The sequence below is a fragment of the Dermacentor variabilis genome, chromosome 4 (genome assembly GCF_050947875.1).
Source record: "Dermacentor variabilis isolate Ectoservices chromosome 4, ASM5094787v1, whole genome shotgun sequence".
Classification (NCBI taxonomy): domain Eukaryota; kingdom Metazoa; phylum Arthropoda; class Arachnida; order Ixodida; family Ixodidae; genus Dermacentor; species Dermacentor variabilis.
Window position 1 is genome coordinate 156122286 of NC_134571.1, and position 22032 is coordinate 156144317.

A 22032-nucleotide genomic window follows, 5' to 3' on the forward strand; every position below is an offset into this window, starting at 1 on the left:
GAATATTTTTCTCCGTGCAAGTATGTTACCGCAAAGGCGCTCTTTGTATTAGATCCGACGATAGGTTTCTACTGCTGTTGCTATGCCCGCATGTTGTTGTTTCCTGTTCCTCACAAATGATGTATTGCTTGAGTCGCCTTCTGTTGAGCGGTGGCGTGGAAGTGAACCCTGGCCCTCCGAAGAAAAATCCTGCTCTTCACCCTTCCCCCAAAATTCATATGGCTTCAAGTAACCTTACGAGATCCGCGGCAGCCTCCTGCTTCCATGTCACGCGCCGACGCTACAACCGTTGATTCTAATGACACTATGATTGCCAAAATGCCGTCCGAACTGTTAGATGAACAGAAGCGATTAGCTCGTGACATAGCCGACATAAAGTCTTTCCAGAAAACTGTCGACGAGCGTTTCGAACGTCTCGATTCTCGTGTGACTGCGCATGAGTCTTCACCACCAGAAAAGTACATCTTACGTGCTCAACTTGATTCCTTGACTGTTGCTGTGGCGCAGCTAATTAAGAAAAATGATGACCCGGAAAATAGATCTCGTCGAAATAACTGAATCTTATATGGCATCCCAGAAGACCCAAATGAAGATGGGGAGGACTTATTAAACAAGGTGTCAAACGTCATTTCAGAGAAATTGTCGATCCAATGTCCAAGAATCGAACGCTGTCATAGGCTTGGTATGGTACGCGAGGACCGTCCACTTCCTGTTATTTTGAGAATTTTTGACTACTCCGAGAAAATAACCATACTATAGAGCATACACAAACTTAAAGACAATGACTACCATGCAACCGAAGACTTCTCCTTTAAAATTTGTGCAATCCGAAAAAAAAACATTGTGAAGCGTCCCAGGTATATCGCAACAATGGCTCTGAGGTGAAGCTTCCCTTCAATTAGGTTCTCATTGATAAATCTCGGTACGTCTGGAACGCTGATAAGGATGCCCTTGAGAATGACCACAGGCAGTCCCCGAAATGCACAGCCCGACATTCTATTACGTCTTCTGTTGGATCTCCTAAGCACAGGCATGAAAAGCTCTCGATTATGAATAATAACGCTAGAAGCATTATAAACAAATTTCCTGATTTCTTGTCTCTTCTGTGTTCGCACTCCCCACATATCGTGGGCATTACGGAAAAGTGGCTTCACAACGGCGTCCATGATTCAGAATTCACTCCCGCAGGCTACGTGACGATACGAGCGTATCGACAGGATAGCAAAGGCGGAGGGGTCGCTCTTATCGTTCACTCTGACATTAAGTTCTCCGTTATGAAGGCGCCAGCAGAAATTGAATCTGTTTGGTGTAAAACTTTCTTTAATGAACAGACTATTGTAATCGGCATTTTTTGTCCGCCGCCAGGTACATCTGTCGATGTATTGCGCATCCTTAATGATTATTTGAAGATACAAACATTCAAACTGTCTAATCGTATTTTGATGGGCGATTTCAACGCTCTAGGTATCAATTGGCCATCATTTACGTTTTCTGGTCGGGATACATCCATGTGCCAAGAATTGCTAAACATTTCCTTGTTGTTCGATCTAAAGCAAATTGTTAACGAAGCAACAAGAGGTGACTCGCTGCTTAACTTGGTCTTTCTCGGTTCAAATATTTATCAGTGTAGTTTTGAATGTGATATTGTTCTTGGAATTTCGGACGACCAGGCTGTGGCAGTTACTATTAACTATCCTGTTTTCGCGCCGCTGTCTACTTTCACCACGTTTCCTGATTTCGCTCGCGCTGACGATATTGCCATCACCGATTTTATTGCTTCTTCTTTTGATGCATTTCACACGATTAGTCACATAGGTGGCATCAACGAACTGGTCAGCAACTTTGAAAGTATTGTCAGTGACTGCATGCAACGTTTTGTTCCACCAAAAACAAAGAAAAAGAACCTCGAAATACTCTGTATGACGCGTGATATCCTGCACGTATCACGCCACGTTGGATGCCTCAGGCGCATGAAGCGTTTATTACACCCTGATAGTGCTATCAAGTTTCGTAGGGCAGAGGAAGGACTGCGGGTAATTACGAAATCGGCAAAATATCGTTTTTTCAATGTCCAGTTAGGAAATCTTTTAAAAACTAATCCTCGCAAATTTTGGCGCTCTGTCTTGCCAACAGAGTCTACGTCGGCATCTATAATCGTCAATGATGAAACAACAAATGATCCGTTAATAATAGCTGATGCTTTTAATGCCTTTATTTAACTCTGTGTTTTCATCAGATACCCACAAGGTTCTATCCTTTGACCCTCCTAAAGTGGCAACCCCAGTTACTGACATCATGATTAATGAGCATGGTGTACTGAACCTAATACTACAGTTAGACACTAAAAAATCGACCGGTCTTGATGGTATACCCAATTCTTTTCTCATTCGTTAATCATAGTGGTCTGCTCGCTACCTAACCATCATCTTTCAAAAGTTCCCCAATACCGGCATTGTTCCATCCTCATGGAAGGTGGCCAATGTACATCGATTATTCAGATCTGGTAATAAACAGCTCTTATCTAATTATATACCTATTTCATTAACATCATACTATGTAAGATGCTAGAGCACATAATTCACAAACATATAATGAAATTTCTCGAATCTAATAACATGCTTTCTAACTTTCAACACGGTTTTAGGAAAGGTTTCAGCACCTTAACCCAACTAGTTGAATTCTCACACGACATTCTCTGCGCCCTAGATATCGGCACACAGGTCGACACTATACTTATAGATTTTTCAAAGGCTTTCGATGCTGTACTGCATTCTAATCTCTTAATAAAGCTTCGCATTATCTTTAAAAATTCTCACTTGGTTAGCTGGATTGCCAGTTTCGTTTCTCATCGGTCAGAATTCGTATGGTATATTTCAACTAATTCTTCTGTTGACGTCTCATCTGGGGTTACCCAAGGGTCGGTTCTTGGTCCTTTACTATTTCTACTATACATTAATGACTTACCTCGAAACGGCACCTCGCACATACGCCTCTATGCAGACGACTGTGTTTTGTATCGCGTGATTACCACACCAGAAGATCATCTTGAACTAAATTCCTCATATGTCAGCTTCTGTACCTGGAGCAACACTTGGCAAACGAAAATAAATTTCACTAAAACTGTGATAATGTAATTTTCTAAGAGTGCATCTCCTTCATTGAACAATTACACTTTCAACGACTTATCCTTGCAAAGGGTCTCGGAATACAAATATATTGGCGTCATATTTACCAATAACATGTCCTGGTCAAAACACATTAATTTCATTTGCACTAAAGCAATCCGGAAGCTCGGGTATTTGAGGCACAAGTTCAACAGTTCTCCAAAGGAACTAAGTTACTTATGTATAAAACTTTAATTCGCCCAATCCTAGATTGTGCTTCCCCTGCCTGGAACCCTCATAAGCAGTGCGACATTAACTCCATTGAGAGCATACAACGAAAGTCTGTTAGGTTCATATATCGTCGCTATGAGCACTATTTTTTTACCCTCTCGTGCCTTGTCTTTTATGAACCTAACCCCTTTATCCATACGCCGTCACACTGAGACATTGCAGTTTCTGCACGACATCGTCAATTTTTCTTATCGCATCTCACATCCCATATATATTTCATCAGACATTCCTCGGTCAAATAGGATTCACCATAACCTTAATATTAAACCTTACTTTGCTCGATCTAATAAATTTAAATACAGCTTTTTCCGACGAACTATTGAATGCTGGAACTTAATTCCCGGAACAATTAGGTCACTACCATTAAATGATTTCCAGTTAAAAGTTAACTACACCTGATTTTATCTATTTTCTTGTTAGTGTATTGGCTCATTCTCGTTTTTCTACTGACTCTCAGTGTTGCTATTATTATGAGTTTCATTTGTGTCATCTGCCTGATTACTTGTGAATTTTTAATATGTTATTCTTTACTTGTTTTCTTGCATGACTTCTTTTTGTTTAACTGACTCCTGCAGCAGCCCCATATAGGGAATGCAGTACGTATAAATAAATAAATAAATATGCCCGAATGATATTTATATCCATGAACCTCACCAAAAAATAAAAGAACACATTACAGCAACACCCAAACGTTCATTGCAATAAATCATATGACAAGCGACACTTTCAAACTTCTGTGTTCACCTGAGTTTGCCGACAGAATGTGTCACGAGTGAAAAAACGAGCGAAAACTGGGCGGAAGAACGGCGCGTGCTTTCGACACTCGCCTCTCGTGCCGAGTATGACGGGAAAAGGTGGTTGAAGCAGTGGAGCACATAGCTTAGCTAATTACCTAATTACGCCGCTAACAGAGGCGCAGAGAAATGATGACACATGGGCTCTCAGGGCGACATGAACGTAAATGGAGATTACTGTTCTTCCGTTAGCTGATCGTTCATCAACATTTGAAAAGCCAGAATAAATGACAAGAGTGCAAATGGGACGTTTACTGTCGCTTAAACTAGAGCTGCCTTTAGCGCCTTTGAAGATCGATGTTTATGATGGGCTGTTATATATAGCTTTCATGAACGGTTATCAAAAAAGTATTGTTTTCTTTAAACTCAGTATCATAATTCCGGCCACATTTTCAACAAAAACTTTGGGTGCTTAATATAAACCTACCTTACTTGGAAAATACGTCAGGATTTTCTCCCAGAATAGAGCAGGGAAAGGATAACTTCTGCCTCTAGTGCGGAATAAACAGTCTTAATTTTCATGTTTAGCCTACCCCGCTTTACTTCATTGCAGTCAACAGTACGAAGATTACGGAAAACTCATCTCACGATTACTGCTGATGGCAATGCGAATAACATTCGGTAAATGTAGCGGCACACCGTATTTCAGAAGTCCCGCTTACTTACCATCTGAAGTGCTAATTTTGAGACTTCCGCCGCTTGGGCTATATGCCACATACTGCATTATTATCCCACCTTGCGATGTCATTTTCTTGTAAACGTCGCTCATGAACATGGCGGCATTACCCCAGCTGTATGATTCCAACACGCCAATGACAAATATATTAATGAAAACACTTGAAATAGGAACATTTTGTTTCTACTATATCAAAATGATGACTTGCGTTTCAATACCGCGTCCACTGCAACAATGCAAATCAAATTGAAGTCAGCTGACAAGTTGATAACTGTAGCGTGATGCGACAAGAGTAAGACCCAGGTACTGTCGCTACCGTAGTTAGAATGGTAGAACATCCCAAGCCCCATGCGGAAGCTGTGGTTTCGGCTTCCAAACGCGGAACGTTGCCTTTGTGTAAGGTTCTGCTATTTCTACCTCTCTAATAAAGACAACGTTGCATTCACCTACGCTTTCCTTGGCTTGCCTAAAAGAACGAGGCGCACATCCCAGGCGCCACCGGTGAAATGAAGCGTAATCATAAATGTGCTTGAAAGTCGCGCCCCGTCATGACAAATGACACGTCAAGACCAGTCGTTTTGCAAAAGCAACGCAACGTGGCGAACCGTACTCCGAAAGTTCTGCAGTCCTTTCACAACTGCGGTTATGCCGCCGAGGGCTCTCGCTACGCCCACGGTGAAACAAACTTTGCAATCCATTCACATCGACAATGATTCTTTCGTCTAGCAAGTAGCGTTGACAGTTCCTGGCAGCCTTATGGCACTTCCTCGAAGGAACGTTTTATGAAGACAAGGCTCATTATTGGAAATTGGCGGATGAATTCAGTGCCTCTCTTTCCGTTTCTTCTTAAGGTGTTTTGGTTGTCATATACACCGATGCACTGGTCTCTATTGTAGGAAGATTCTTCCACATCGATGAAAAGTACGGGAAATCGAGCTATAGCACCAAGTTAGCGCGACATACATCTGAATTAAACTAAACAGAACACACCTTCTCTACCTAAGCAAACGAGACTACCAGTACCGGGGTCTTTCCGCATAAAGGTGTGCACCTGACATCAAAGAGAGTGGTATCAAAGAGAGCTATCGTCTCGGTTCCTTCCATTCGGCTCAGCTTGAATTATTCTTTCTTCATTGTGCCTGGTTTTCTTATCGTCTGTAAAAGTGCAAATGACACATCAAGTGGAAGCAAGGGGATCCGCTATTTCCATTCCTACCGCTGTTAACAAAACTTCGCTGGTGGTGCTTCCAACGTGCAGGCAAGCTACAATGTTGCTGCTGCCGTGAACTGGTGATAAAACGGCGGTCGCGCTGACGCATCCTTTGTGCGCATCGAGGCGTTCTCTCTCACTGCTTCCATGCGCGCCGTTATATGCCTTTCACCAATCTAGCAACTGGACTTTCCAGTCATGATTGGGAATCCCACACGATTAACATTTAATAAATAAGTTCGACTACGCGTTTCGTTTACATTGTGCGACAGTCGTTCTTTATAATTTCCTGATACATACATAAAGCACCATCACATAAGCCTGAACCTAGAATATATAAAGACAAACTAGGGAATCCAACTGCAGCAGCCTAACAAATGGTCCACAGAAACGTTGTACGCGGACCACTATTGTTATGACTACCTAGTCTGTGCTCTACACTCTGTCGGGTTTAAAAACAGCAAACAAACCCTTTAACTGCATGGTGAGCGTGGACAGCAGTACATTTTAATGCCACCGCATAGCTTTGAATAGTTTCATATTGCCTGTGTAATAATTTTCTCCTCGTGAGACCCCATCCATTGCAAAGAATGTGTCTGGATATTTGAATATTTCGAAACTAAGATGACCCAAATTTCGAGGTACGTGCACAGTATGAGGAACTCGTTGGTATATTCATTGATAAGAAGATACCAAAGGCAAGTGAAACCTCTGAGGTAAAGCGCCTCTTCCGGGGTTTCATATCTGCGACACTTATAGTTGGATTAAACAAATGTTACGTAACACTTTTTACATGAATACCTGCATTTCAAGCACAGACTCTGGACACGTTCCAGTTCTTTCAATATGCCTTCTGTGCACTAAACTAAAAAAATATACCCTGTTGCACTAAACGCTGGCATAAAGTGAAAACGACTGGTTGCCTTTCCTAACTGCTGCGAAAGCAACTATGCAGTCAGAGGAGCAAGTCTTTTCAAGAAAGGGGCCTTTTCTTTCAAAACAATGATGCGGAAACTGCATTGGGAGGGAGTATGTGTGCCACAAAACAGGCCCGGCAGCGATTTTTTTGCTTTGCCATAGTTGCTAACAACTTCACTCGTATTTGTCACTTGTGGGAATTATTTTGTGAGATTTTTGTGACTTGGCATTTAATGTGCCCCCAAAAGCTCTCTGTTCCTCCGTTTCCCTATTACTGTTCACATATATCATTACGTTGTGAATAAACACTGAACGGCGCGTTGTTAAGCCGGGATTAAATTACACGCTGTGTCTACGGACCAATGAATGCTTTCAGACTGACTGCCACATTAATTATGGAAATGCTTGAAGAGCGGTTACTTGCGAGAGACTTGAAATATGTGTCATGCGCGGGGATAGATATAGTGACAATATTAACGAAATATCATTAATGGCCTCGTGCGGCAAAAAAATCCAGTGTTGGCGTCGGCGGAGTTGTACGTGAGTAAACATTTCCATATATATTTCGGTGTGTGTATATGCCACGCCTTTCTATATGGCATGTGGTATATTCGGGTAATATTGGCCAACCAGTATCTCTATTAAGTTGCTCACCAGTGGCCTTACATTCTTGACAAAGTTATTCCTTGGAATTTTGAGAATGACAACCCGCTCAATCAATGCAATAAAAGAAAACACCGACAGCGCATGTCTTTTTTGCTAAGTCTTCTCAGACCTAAATATTAAAAGTGCGAAACAGCAGCACAAACCCAAAAATTATGTAATTTTTTTTTGGTGTGGCGGCGCAGTATCTTTTGGATCGGCATACTCAGGAGGCCACGTTTCTACCCGAAAGTTCGCTTCGTGCATAGCCTACGCAGCCAGAGTTTCCCGGTAAACACTGCGGTTACATAAGCTGAAGTAGCCAGGAAGTGTGAGAAGCAGCCAGGGATCGTTCAATGTTGTTGCGTTCCACTCTTAAAGGCGAAGCTTAAGGGTCCTTGAATCTTCGCACACCGAGGACAGGCAAGTGGTCCGTGAGTGCAGTACTTATTGAATATACGATTACCAGTAGTAGATCATTTCATGCTGTTGAGGGCAGATACCAAATCTGCCAGCTAGCGTACACCTGAACGACATTAGGGTGAGCGGCAGAATTGAGGCACTCGTCCTTTAGGGTTTTTTTTTCACAGCAAAATTTTAAGACGAAATTGGGAGGCGCGCTTCTTCCGCAGGGGTGCTTAGTATCAACCGTAAATGCTACCCGAGTCGGAGTCCATAAGTTTTGTTTTGAAACTCCATTATCTAAGATAAATTATTCCTTGCGTAAACTTCAGACGAAGAGACACCTCACTACGTGCCTTTTTTTACCCAGTTATTCGTCGTTTTTTCCTGTTACGTAGTGCTCTACTGGCTACATGTTGGAGATCAGCTAGATGTTTGTGCGCGTTAATTTTTTTAACAGATCTTTGTGATGAAAAAGCGTTGCCTATTTTCTATTAGCAATGAACAAGAGGCTTCTGTGGATCAGGGTGCTTTGGAACCTTATATGCGAAACAGTAGTTTGCATTTCCTTGGGTAATTATTTATTTGCGTGACACAGCTTAGTAGGCTGATAACCTGCTGGTTGCAGTCACCATATTTGGTCTCTATGCATCCCATTTCATTTGCTACACTGAGAGGGAGTTTGGCTTTTCATATGGGGGACCTCTACGCTGCACTATCTGCATTCCTTGCCATGGGTTCTTGTGCCGTCTGCGAAACTATTCAATGAATGAGCGGTACAAACACTTCCCGACAGGTGAAGCTATTTGTCTGTGTAACCGTGGAGGCGGCAGCGCGGTCGTGTCTGCACGCAGCGGAGTTCTTCAGAACAAAATACATTTTGCGCAAGGTCACGTAAACGAGTTTGTGAGCTGCTCGAGTAGCTCTTGGTAAGTGTATTTGGCAAGAAAATCTGTACGCAAGCACACATTTTTGTACGATGTGCTTGCTGGCGAAGTGATACAGGACTTTCGCGATTGGCGCCGTTGCGTATTTCTTGCAGCCATCGGTTATAGCATCCTGCGCTATTTGCATGGAGGTAAGGGTTTGTTCTTTCAAAATTGTGGTTACATTAGTCGGGCTAGCTTACTGTGCATGTAAAGTTGTGGAGAAGGAGACTAATGGCGTAGGGAAAACACTGCGATTTTGAGCTTACCTTCCGCTTAGTTTTGCTCAGTTTCTTTAGTTCACTCTTTACATACAGCATTTTTTCCCCTGCAACCAGTTATAGTTTGACCTGTTAGGGTTAACTATATTTGAGGCCTTATGCGTGAGTGAAGTTTTCTGCTTGAAGATACACTTAAGTAGGGGTCTTGGATGTTCGAACGAGCCAGTAGTCTGCGTAAAGATGCGTTAAATTTCCCGAGCTGCTCTAAAGATTATGCGACGATCAATTTCGACCGAAGGAATTTATTAACCTTGCCGACAATTTCGTTTATATTAACACCACGTAGGTAATCTGAAGTTGTTTAAAATGTTCTCCCAACAGCAACATCCTCAAATTCAGTTCGGCCTTCTGCTAACTCCATAGAGTCTCACATAAACAAAAATAATTATTGGTTAGTGCACTGGGTTCATCAAATACTGCCAGCCTTGCAACTTTACCGTGAGCTGCATAAACAATCAGTGATTGAAGATTTATTATGAATGACATGCTCACAGACGGCTGGTGAAAACATGTCAACGTGACAGATTTGTGTGCTTTTTAAACGACTTTAAAAAGAGCTACGAACTCAAGCATAATAAGTGCTAAACTTCTATTCCCCCCACACCCAAGGCTGGAAATTATAAAATAACGTTAAAATGTATGTAGCGAAGAATGATGGGTGTAACGTTAAGGGATAAGAAAAGAGCAGATTGGGTGAGGGAAGAAACGCGAGTTAATGACATCTTAGTTGAAATCAAGAAAAAGAAACGGGGGGGGGGGGGGGGCATGGGCTTTACATGTAATGAGGAGGGAAGATAACCGATGGTCATTAAGGGTTACGTACTTCATTCCAAGGGAAGGGAAGCGTAGCAGAGGGCCGCGGAAAGTTAGGTAGACGGATGACATTACGAAGTTTGCATGGACAACATGGCCACAATTAGCATATGCCCTGGCTAGTTGGAGAAGTATGGGAGAGGCCTTTGCCCTGCAGTGGGCGTAATCAGGCTGAAGAAGAAGATGATGATGATGGTGATGATGATGACAACGACGATATTACAGTTCCTCTCTGTGTTTGTGTTTCTTATTAGAGGTTTTTGTCTTAATACCCAAAATACCCAAAAGTGTAAATTGAGATTATAACACTACGATTTTATTGAGACCTGTATTTTTATGTCAAAGGATCACCAGTGCAAAAGGAGTCTCAAGTTCTAATTGCCACTCGCTACCTAGCATTTGAATTATTTGTCTCAATGAAGTTCGCTTAATCTACGAAATGCCCCTTTCATCTTCTACCAAATATTCGACAAGCTAAAGCTACGGTATCGAAAATTAGTGTCATTGCATCCGATGTAAATATTCGTCCTTAAAAGTTGGTCATTTCATTCGACAGTCGCGCATTTTGAGTGAAGAAGCAAGAGATTCGGTAGATTGATCTCACACACCGTCGTCTGCGCCGTCATACGCATAATCAGCCTGTTTATCGCCACTGCGTGACGGAGCTCTACCAAGTCAACCATTGTATAGGTGTTTGAGCATATAATAGGCCACCACCACCTTATTTATTTTCGAGCGCTGCTCTTAGGCGCCTTTCCCTGCGGCGAGCGTGGGTGTTGTCCCTTGGCGTAAGCCAGCGAACCATCACAACGAAAGATAAAAGCGGATGCGGAGCGCAGCGAAGGAAGGAAAAATTGTAGGACGATCAAGCTTCGCCTTTAAGAGGGGATAGCGGTAGCATTCAAAGATCCTTGACTTATTCTCGCGCTTCCCAGCGACTGCAGTTTATGTAACATTATTGTTTGCCAGGAAATGCTGGCGGTAAACGCTGCACGAAGGCGAGCTTTCCGGTAGAAACGCGGCTTCTTGCGTGGGCCACTGATACGTGGAAGCGAGCGTCATCTGGATGGTTTTGCCAAGCACCGGGCGCACCCTTCTATGGATGTGTTCAAGTTTCCGCGTCACAGAATTATGTTTTCTCGCATATTCAGATAACAATCTGGCGCTACCATGTCTGTAGGTTGTGTGTGAGCGGTACCATACCGGTTTCCTGGCGCATTTTACTTTGAGAAATTAAATTAGTTCAGTAACGCCTCGGCGCTACACGGAGGGCGTGCGTGGTTAATTCCAATAGTCGTTTCGGTAGGCGATGGTGTCTGCCGCCTGTGTCCGGTGCCCGTAGCAGCTATCGCCAAGAATTAAAAAAAGAAACGCACACCCGGTCTCGCTGCGTGGAAGTCAGCTACTTTACTATTGAGTCACGCCAGCTTTTTTTTTTTGCTTTATTGCTGGCTTTGACATACACACACAACACCCAAAAAAGAAAACATGTCAACAAGGATTTTTCTGGCACGACATATTAAAATTTTTTCAATGCTGCAAGTTTATTTACCATGTCAATCCATGTTGGCTGTTCAGGAAGGGCCCGATGGACATCCCTGAACCGTACTACAGATTCAATGAAGTGATCACGTGCTGGTCGTGAATTGCCATCAGCATTGTTGAACTGCGTTCTAGCTTTTCGCAAACTGTGGAAGCCCAGGAGATTATAGCGTCGTACGGAAACGCCTCCGTTTCTACCGGTAAGAATCTTATTCCATGAGGATGTAAAGGTAACTCTTTCTTTAAAGTCCTTTGTAGCACATCCCAGAAAAGTATGGGATCCCAGCAATCTAGAAAGCATGCTCTATCGTTTCAGGTTTCTTGCATAAGAAGCAGTTAATGGACCTACACAGAATCAGTTAAAACATGGATGCATAACAGGGGTATTTTTGTACCATGGTCCTTTAATTGAGCCACGCCATCGCTTGCTAGCATGCAGCGGACAAATATTCTATAAACGTGTCCAAGCGGGCGAGGAGACACGCGATATTACGTGAGCGCCACGTAGCGTACATACGTGCACATTTTGAATTGGAGTTGGATAATACTACACCTGGTAAAATTCCATTTTACAAATGAACAGGCAGCGCTACAATACAGTTAAGGAAAGTTGGAAGAAGAAAAAGTTTAAGCAAATGTGCGCAAGAACGCTAGAAAAAAAAAGAAATATATATACATATATATATATATATATATATATATATATATATATATATATATATATATATATATATATATATATATATATATATATATATATATAACTTGCGTACGTGAATAAATAAATCAGCCTATGTGACTTTGTCGCCGCCGTGTTTTGCCACTTGCCTTGCGATGCGAGATGCGCGCCACGTTGCGTCTATACGTTTGCCCTTTGCATTGCAGTTTCATTTTATCACACCAGGTGGCACGCCCTGTAGCGGTTTCAGAGGTAGCAGTACCAAATAGACGTAGAAGTCCTGAGATAAAAAATAAGATTATAGAGATGTATAAATATTGTTGTATTGAAAAACATTTATTATAAACCTGAATAATTGAAGCAGCCTAGGGCACTGTTTGGCACTGTCCCGTTTCAAAGGAAATGTCAGTAAGTGATCACCCTCATCATTAGCATCGCATCATGCCATTTGTCACGTGATGTGACATGCGCGCCGCATAGCGTCGGAACTGCAATTATGCATTGCAGTTCCCTTATATTCCACCGGGTGTGCCGACACGTAATATTTGCATATAGCAGTTCTATACTGGATGTGGCTGGACATGGTTAACCGAAGCGGGCTCGGTGGCTGCTTGTCGCCACCCCTTTGGAAGCGGATGTCAAGAAACCATAATTATCATTATCATTACCAACAGCACTGTATCGTTCCACGGGTCAAGGGGTGTGACATGTGCTACGCGTAGTTTGTATACTTGTGTTTATATTCGGTACTCGTTATGGCGCTTCTTCATAATGTACGAACCGCTGCTGAAGAAGCGAATCGCAGAGCTACAAGCGCGGCTGTAACCAGGGAACATCGGGCTCAGCAGACCGTTGCGGAGAAGCTTCAGCTGGCCGCCGACGCCGGGCCGGACAGTTAAGATCATTCTCGTGAAAACGGCGCGAAGAGAATTCACCGCAAAGACCATGTGGTGCGTGGTCCCGAAAATGGAGCTCATGATTAGCCGCTGCTCAACCTTACGCTTTGACTGTGCTGTCCGTGCGTGCAGCCCTGGGACTTTTTTGCTCACAAGACGACCGGCGCCGGACGCCAACACTGGGTTTCTGCGGCACGGGAACTTTCGGGCTATCGCTTTACAACGTAGTGCCACGCATTACTTTCGACGACCGCTACGTGATGGCGCCAGAGGAGCACGCCATCATCTGTTCACCAATGGCATGCGGCGAGCCCGTCGCACCATACCGTATACGAATAAAACGCGCTGAATCAATAGAGGTATGTCTGCGGCGGCTAATGTGAATCATCTCCGCGCCTCACCCACACGCTGCTCGTCGTGTTTTCCCGATTAGCGAGGCTGACACGTCAAACTACGCTCCATTTGAAACATGTCTCACGGGAGAGATGGTCTGCGCTAGCCAATATATCGTGAAAGGAAAATAGGTTTAGTGTTGCGCTGAACTTTTGCATCAGGGTGTATTGTAATCGTCGGTGAATTGTCTCGCGCTACTTTTATGCACTTAAGGCTCATTCGTCCTAAAATTTCATCTCCCTGAATATGTTAAATTGCGCCTAATTAAAAAAAATATGCAATTGGTATATGCATGCTAAGGACGGTGCTTATATATAAAGCTTAGGGTGGCGATTTAGTGATTTAGATCCTTGTTACAATAGGGGGCTTAAGACGACACGTCCAACGGGAATCAGTTGCCTGGTGGTTCCAACCTGCTTTTGCAACTGGCATGGTATCATGTGATTCATACCAAGTGAGAAAGTATTTTACGCTCAAACTTACCATACTAAGGTACAAAAGTTTCCCAACTTCCAGGGTCAAAGTGTTTAGAAATAATCGTGTTGGGGTCATTTTGCAAGCTTTGTTGTTTTCATTTCGATGGTGTAATACCATTCAAAACATTTAGACAGAAATACCTTCGGTATATATAGAGACGTTCTTGTTTTCACAAGGAATGGCGTGCAAAAGGGCTATAAAATATTTAGGCTCGAACATCAATACATTGGGCTACAACGCCCCAGCTTTCTTCGAGCATAGAATAAACTTCAGGTAGTTCAAGTCACTTGCCCAGCGCTTCATCATTGCTTCAAGTAATGTAGTGTAGTTATCCTACGTTTGTAAACGTTGCGACATGCCATTTCGTTATTTTTGGACGTTGCAACAATTACGGGATTATTAGACACGGGCAGTTCTCCGCTGTATGATCACGTGAGAACACCACAGCATTTCTCTATTTGCAGCAACCGCGTTCTCCTCCGTGCTTCATCCAATCTTGCAAAACAGATTTGTTGAAATTGTTCATATTTGAAATTAGGTTGAAGCTCACATAAGACGTGGTCACAGAAAAGCCCATCTTATGGTTCAAATTGTTTTCACTCTTTGACGCCTACCAGGACGCCATACTACAAGCATGCGAATTCATGCACCAGCTTGACTCTCGTTCCACTGCAACGGTTGTCGTTTGACATGCTATGAAGAAATAGGTCTGAGTAGAACTCCAACGTGGACAAAATTGCTGTCAGCGTATGTGAAAGCATCCGTGCAATAAAATAACCTTGATCTTCCAGCTACATACGGTGTAACCCCGCAAGAACGCTTTGCGTTTTCTCACATTTCTAAGAGACAGTTATCTGTTCAACGTTTGGGGGTAAATGCCCCAGGGAAACGGCAATGAACCTTGCCGGAGCAATTGTTATGCTTGATCGCCAGGCTACATCTGACCGCACTACAACGCATAGTCATCACCACCAGCATAATCTAGATATAAATAGCACGAACGCTGCTCTAGGAAATATGTTATTCGTTTCAGTGAATCACTGTTTCTATGTTCTCGAATTACGGAAAGTGCGCATCTTTTCAGGAAACACAACGGTTTTCCAAGAAAGTTATTCTTACTAAAAGAAGCGTGTGCGTTACCAGATGATGAGTATATGTGGTGCAAATAATCAGTAGCAACGCAGCTTTAGCGGAGGGGACGCCATGCGTAGACGCCGTACGACAAGAGCAACGGCTGGAACGTTCTGTCGGCGTCTGTGATGAATCATGCCTAAAGCAGCCAGCAAACTGACCATTGCACTTCCGAATGGAGTACCAACCAAGGACCTCCTTGGTGGGAACTCATACCGCTTCGATATCTGTGATGTACAAGTTGATCAGATTGAGCTGTGTATTTTTTTATATTGTAACGTAGATTGAAGACGGAGTCTTGAAATATAGACGCTTCTCTTTAATTACGGGCGAGAAGAAGAGCGTGCCGCTTACGCGCCGTCCTGCGGTGCGGGAGCACCACATCATTGTGTCAATTGCCCCCTATACAAAAAAACGACCGTCTCGGTCGCGTCAAAATTCTTTCAGCAACATAAGTAATGGACCTCCTCAGGTGCATCTCGGCGTTCACGTGCGCGCATAGTATGGTTTCATGCGCACTAAACTTCGCAGCGAGGGTGACGACGGAGCGAACCGGGGTCAGAATCGCAGGTCCGGTCACTGAGGCGGCGTGTAATCTTGTAGGGACGAAAATACCGGCGGATCAACCTTTCCGAGAGTGCACGGCGACGGGTGGGCGTCCAGACCCACACGCAGGCGCCGCTATGGTAATGGACGTCGCGTCGACCCCGGTTGTATCGAAGCCTTAAAGGGTCTACCGTACAACTAGGGTCGGAATTTACTAATTACCCACACAACCACTAAGCATTCTTTTTCAGTGGTTGAGTGGTTTTTGTCAGCCTTGGTAAGAATGCGGCTTGCGTAAGCAATGGTGCGTTCCGCACCAGCTTGCCACTGCAGAAGAACTGCGCCGAGACCCGCATTGCTGGCGTCAGAATGAATTTCAGTGTCAGCGTCTTCGTCGAAATGGGCAAGTATTAGGGCCTCTTGCAAATGCTCATTAGGGCCTCATGGGTTCAAGTTCGTTAATTAACTCACTCTTGTCTGTGCCTTATTTTGCCTAAATTAACACCACAAGTCGTGCTGACCGTTCTTCTTCACCTCGGCTTCACTCTTTCATACAAATAAACTGATGGCCTAATTCGCCATAAGTAACACCAAAGGTCGTTTGTTCGTCTACGACCAAAAGTCGAGGGTTCGACTCCCACCAAAAGTAGTGGGTCTTAATTAACACCACAGGTCGGGAGTTCGACTCCCTGTGGATTTTGGTGCTATAAATTTTGGTGCCTAAATACCGGACATCGGATTTTTCGTCCCATGAGCTATTTAAGGCTCTCATTTTAATAAAATGAACCAAAAGACAACTCGTCGATGGTAGGAGCTATACCAACAAGCTTTTCATTGCGTGTGCGATGCACTGTCAGTTCTGCTACGCCGTCGATCATCAATCCCGTCCACTAACTTACGTACCTATGTCTAGCATTGGGAGTGTTAGCCAGTGTCACTCCTGCCGTGTAATCTGTGGTATCAAGACGCAGCAATAACAAAAGCAACAGGGGATTAACTTTTGCGTGGTCTATAACGCATCTAGGAGGTAGCATAAAACAGGGTTCTTCGTAGATATGCTGACAGAAGCTGCAACCTGTGGGCCCATCGGCCAGCCTTCGGTAGGACTTGCCCCTTCTGTTCTCCCATAGCTGCTTTCACAGATATGTTGCATCTCATATGGAGTTGCTCAGAACTGTGCTGCTTAATCAATTACTACCTGTTGAAAACGTGGATACATAAAAATCACTTTCATGCCAACCATTTGTGAATAGAAGCCGCCACCATAGGGCCATTAGCACTGCACTGAACGAAACAACGTTTACATGTGCACATAGGATTCTTCGCATATTCTACGCCGTACGGCAAACTTTCGAATTGAAAATTCTGAAGCAAAACTTAGCTCAGGGTCTTGCACAACGTTTGTTAACACTAGAAATTACAAAAATGAACAAATCATTAGTAATACAATGATATGGATGCTTCAAGAGACACGAGAACATTGTGAAGACCGGCTATACGTTTCGAAGTGAAACAGGTCATCTCAGGTATCACTCACCCATCTGAAATAGGCCTGGAGATAATGCTACTAGGGTTAGGAAACATGGAGTAACAGCCATTAAGCGCTAGCACACGCCGTTCCAAAAGTTTTTTAGTGCGTAAGTGCCGACTCAGCAGCGAACTGTAAGACGTAAGGACAGCGAGTTTCACTACATATACACTGTGAGGTACGGCTAATGTAGTTTGGAGGACTGCCGTACTTACGCCAGGGTGCGTGTTCCTGCTCTCACGGAGGTAGTTAGCAAGCTAGACACCGCGTTAATGCTTCATTAGAACTGCACCAAACACTCTTTCCTCCTTCTAGTAGAGGTGTGTTTCCGGTGTGTGTTCTGTATAATTACAACCCATGCATAATTTAGTTTTGTACGTGTTTATCGCTGATCATGCTTGTCGCTGATCGATGATCATGTCCTTTTTTCTGTTGGTATTGTGTTTGCTAGAAAGACGTGTTTATTGAAAATTTATATACAGCGAATTCACCTTTGCCACTAAAATTCCAGTGGCAGGTGAAGGAGTTTCACATGTTCAAGTAAATTAATGACGCTGAAGGTGCAAGCCAGTTGCGTTCGTAATCGATAGGGGGTGATCCCGCAAATAATCAGTAATAATCTACCAAGCTAGTCGATGTAAGCCTCACTGCAGCGTATTTGAATTCGAAGATGGCTTCAACAGAGCTTGAGTTGGCCGATGCTTGTAGTGCACGGAAATGAGATTTGCTTCGTGGAAGATTCCTTCCTATTATACCTTCATGAATAATTTTAAATTCCTCTGCGCATGTCCTACACATACATAATATCGGTATTTTTTTTGAAATAAATAACGGGGACTGCCCTTCACGTGTCGTCGCAGTCATCGTCGATGATTGACGTTCTAAATAGATCACTCTGCTACCAGTAGTGACGACAACGGATGGGTACGGTAGGCGTATTCTGGGAATTGAATTATAGGTGTAGAAATTTTCCAAAGAGAGTTTAGTCCTGGGCAGAAAGTACGCTCATGTATGCTCCACATCCTTCAAAAAATTATCAGTGACAGAAAAATCCGCCAACGGACCTATGCTTGCGAGCAGGCGTAGTCCGTCTGAGTGACCGTGCTTAGTTGGGAAGCACTGGGAAGCCGTTTAATCTCTAGCAGTAGAAAAAATGTTTATACGAACATTTCTTAAGTGGAGAATGTGAGAACAGCAAGAGAAAACTATGTCTGCAAATGGAGGTGGCGAATACCTTATGGCGCATATTGCAATCTACCAATTCTAGCCGTGGAGTGCGCAAGGCGGATCCATTTGGAGTGAATTCTCAGAATGAGACCGGGGGCCCTATAACGTAAAACTATTCCAGTATGCATTTATACCGTTCTCCTGACGTCTAATTTGCGCAACTGCCGACGCAAGCATCGGGCAGTGATCCGCAGGGTTGTCTGAACTGATCAATCCAACGCTCTCCTTATTCATAGAAGGTCACTTTTGTTTGCTTTAAAAGCGAATCACATTGCCTACACTGAACGGCTTGTCTTATCTAATTGGCTCACAAGAGGCGAGGAGCATCCTCAAATGAAGAGGGATGCGAAGGGGCCGAGCCACTGCACTGAATATTGATAACTCGATGAAGAGAGTGGTGCCGGAGTCTGCGATTGGTCCAATTTCCCTTACTTAGCTTGCGGTGGCTCGTCGGCCATCGCTGCGGCATTCAACAGAAGCTTAAGAAACAGATCCTGAACAAAGGAGAATTGTCAGAACGACATCGTAAACGTGTCGAAAGTGCTCCAAAACGTTACACGGACAGACAAAATGTTTCGTTATACGCCAATAAACTCATGCTCTCCGGCTTGTACGAGTAACCTATACCTGAGCGATCGGCGGCAGCCATCTTTTATTCCTTTCGGAATGGGGCAGCCTGCGGCTATTCAGAAAAAAATTAAGTTTTGTTCCGCATATACATGCATCTTTAACGCGCAGACGTCACTTTGACGCAGATACTTTTTTGTGGTTTTGTGAAGTCGAGTGACAGGCAGGTGAAGTGGGTGCATTAGTAACATTAGCATTTTTGCATAATGAAGTGGGTGCAGCCCGAAAACATTTTGAGAAATAGCCGAGGGCTAAGGGCGAAAAGGCGTCGAATCAGAAATAATTTTTTTTGTTCGGCGAAATCATGTAAAATCAGTGTGTACACGTCATATTAGATGGGGAGCTATCGCCGTTTTCCTGACCGCGTGGCAGACAGGTGAAGTGGACGCGTTCTAAAAAAGTTTTTCACCAATCATGGAGAGCTGATTTCAGAATTGGAATAGAAAATTTACAAACATTTTACGTTATAGCGCCCCACTTTTGAGATATTCATTCCCGAACATTGCTGAGAAATTCAATGGCGTTCCAGTTAGCTTTTTATACCACGTTTCTTTTTTTTTAAATAAGGTAGCATTCAAAACGTTTGCACATTCGTGCATACCTTTTGAAGGCTGTAGGGCATAAGCATAACCATGAAATATCTCTACATTGTAAAAGATGCGTTACATAAACGCTGCATGAGACTGCATCTTGCATTATTGAAATTAGCACGAATGTGTCGCATCGCATTTAGTTTTATAGCATTTCTCGAGAGGGCAGAAGGCTGCAATTTTTATGGTTAACCTCGCTCGCTTTCAACTATTTTTCTATCTCTGTTTTATTAACTGCTTGGCCGACAATTTTCTTCAAATGATATGGTGCGCGTCTATAGGATTTTTATAATTTTAAGATTTAGTATTCGGTCATTACCGTGACCTCATTTTACACATGTCTGTAATACAGGCTACACCCGAGATCACAAAAACGCGGTCACCCTCAGGTCATCTGCTAGGTCAGCGAAAAGCGTCTTAGAACCGTAAATTTCGAAGCCCAGATTTTCTTCGCTTTTCCTCCCGATATGCGGGTGTTGGCTGCTGATATCTTGCCAAGTATAAAACAACTTTGGTCTAACGGTATGTGCAACTAGATATGCGGGTGGTTACGTGAACGTTATTGGCCTGTCCCGCTGAATAGGTATATGCCATTGGTGGTGTCCGATTAGACAAGCAGATTTAAGAAGTGGTGTGGCCGGCAACGATAAATTGAAGTCGGCGACGGACAAGTGAAGTCTTTATGAAAAACAGCCGTGTCATGTAAATATGTACAGCAAACAATGTAACACCAGACTATCGACTGAGCGGGGGTCTTTAACTTATACAAATTCAAATAAAGCAAATTTAAGTAGTGGAGTAAACATCAAAGGAAGCTTCGACTATTAACGACTGGCACATATGCGTGGGACGTTATGGTATTTCACGCCCTTTCTAGTGGCTATCTATCTATCTATCTATCTATCTGTCTATCTATCTATCTATCTATCTATCTATCTATCTATCTATCTATATATCTATCTATCTATCTATCTATCTATCTATCTATCTATCTATCTATCTATCTATCTATCTATGTATCTATCTATCTATCTATCTATGTATCTATCTATCTATCCATCTATCTATCTATCTATCTATCTAGCCATTTATATATATATATATATATATATATATATATATATATATATATATATATATATATATATATATATATATATATATATATATATTGCTTCCCACCAATCGCGCGGTTGTACTGAGGTAACAACGTACGAAACCTACCATCACAAGTAACTTGGGTCGCTGACGTTATGGAACTGTGGACAAGCGTAACGTGCTTGAAAGAATCTCACTGAAAGCGACATGGGTCAACACAGGAAGCGTGACTGGGCAGGGAGCGCTATTCGAAGAGAGAGAGAGAGAGAGAGAGAGAGAGAGAAAGAGAAACTGTTTGGTTCTTTCAAGGATTTAGCGTCTCGTGGTCTCCATCGTCTTCTTGGGTGCCGGCGACTTGGAGCCTCTTCCGGCAAGGGTGGGCCCCTATTCCAGGGCTCCACTGAGCCTAGCTACCTCACTAGCTACCTCACTAGCATGCTGCACTAAGGCCCTTTGGGCCGTGAGCTCGCAGCTGGTAAGCCGGCTCTCCCATTGCTCCGCACTCGGGTTATTGTGTTGGTGGAATGAATGATTGTGTTTACATTCCCATGTGACATGATGAGTGTGGGTGTGGCCCCGCACCATGGGCAGGTGTCTCTGTATTGTGCTGGGTACATTTTGTTTAGGATGTATAAATCTGGGAAGGAGTTTGTCTGCAATCTGCGCCCACTCGTTGCTCCCTCCTTCGTTAGAGCTTTGTGCGGTGGGGGATATTTGGCTCTCGTCCCTCTGTGTAAGTTTAAGATTTCCCTCTGACGCAAACTCTAAGCAAAGAGTATGAGCAACTTGGTCTTTGTTGGCATTCAACAAACCTCTATGGTAGCAACTTGGGTACAATGGGTGTGTGCCAATAGGTGTGTGTCGCTTTTTAATTAAAAACTTTGGCGACCACTTGGATATCGTGCTATGTACCACTGGAAACGCTTCGCTAAACAATGACATAAAATATCAGTAAAGTTAATTCCATGCTAAGCGGAATTCAACTTACCTAACAAGGTTTTCTCAACGATAGCAACCCGAAGCATTAGCAGGCTGCGCCACACGTATGCTCTGCATGTGCCGCTTTTCAAAGACTTCCTTTCACACGAACGCTTTTAGGGAGCTGCGCCATATGCGCCGCTCCTCAATGAACCTCTCGCCAACTTGGGTCACTGTTCATGTGCCACTGAGAGTGCAGCCATTGAGAGAACATTTCTTAGCGTTTGCAGCCACCGGTCTCGGAGACCACGCGCGTATTTATC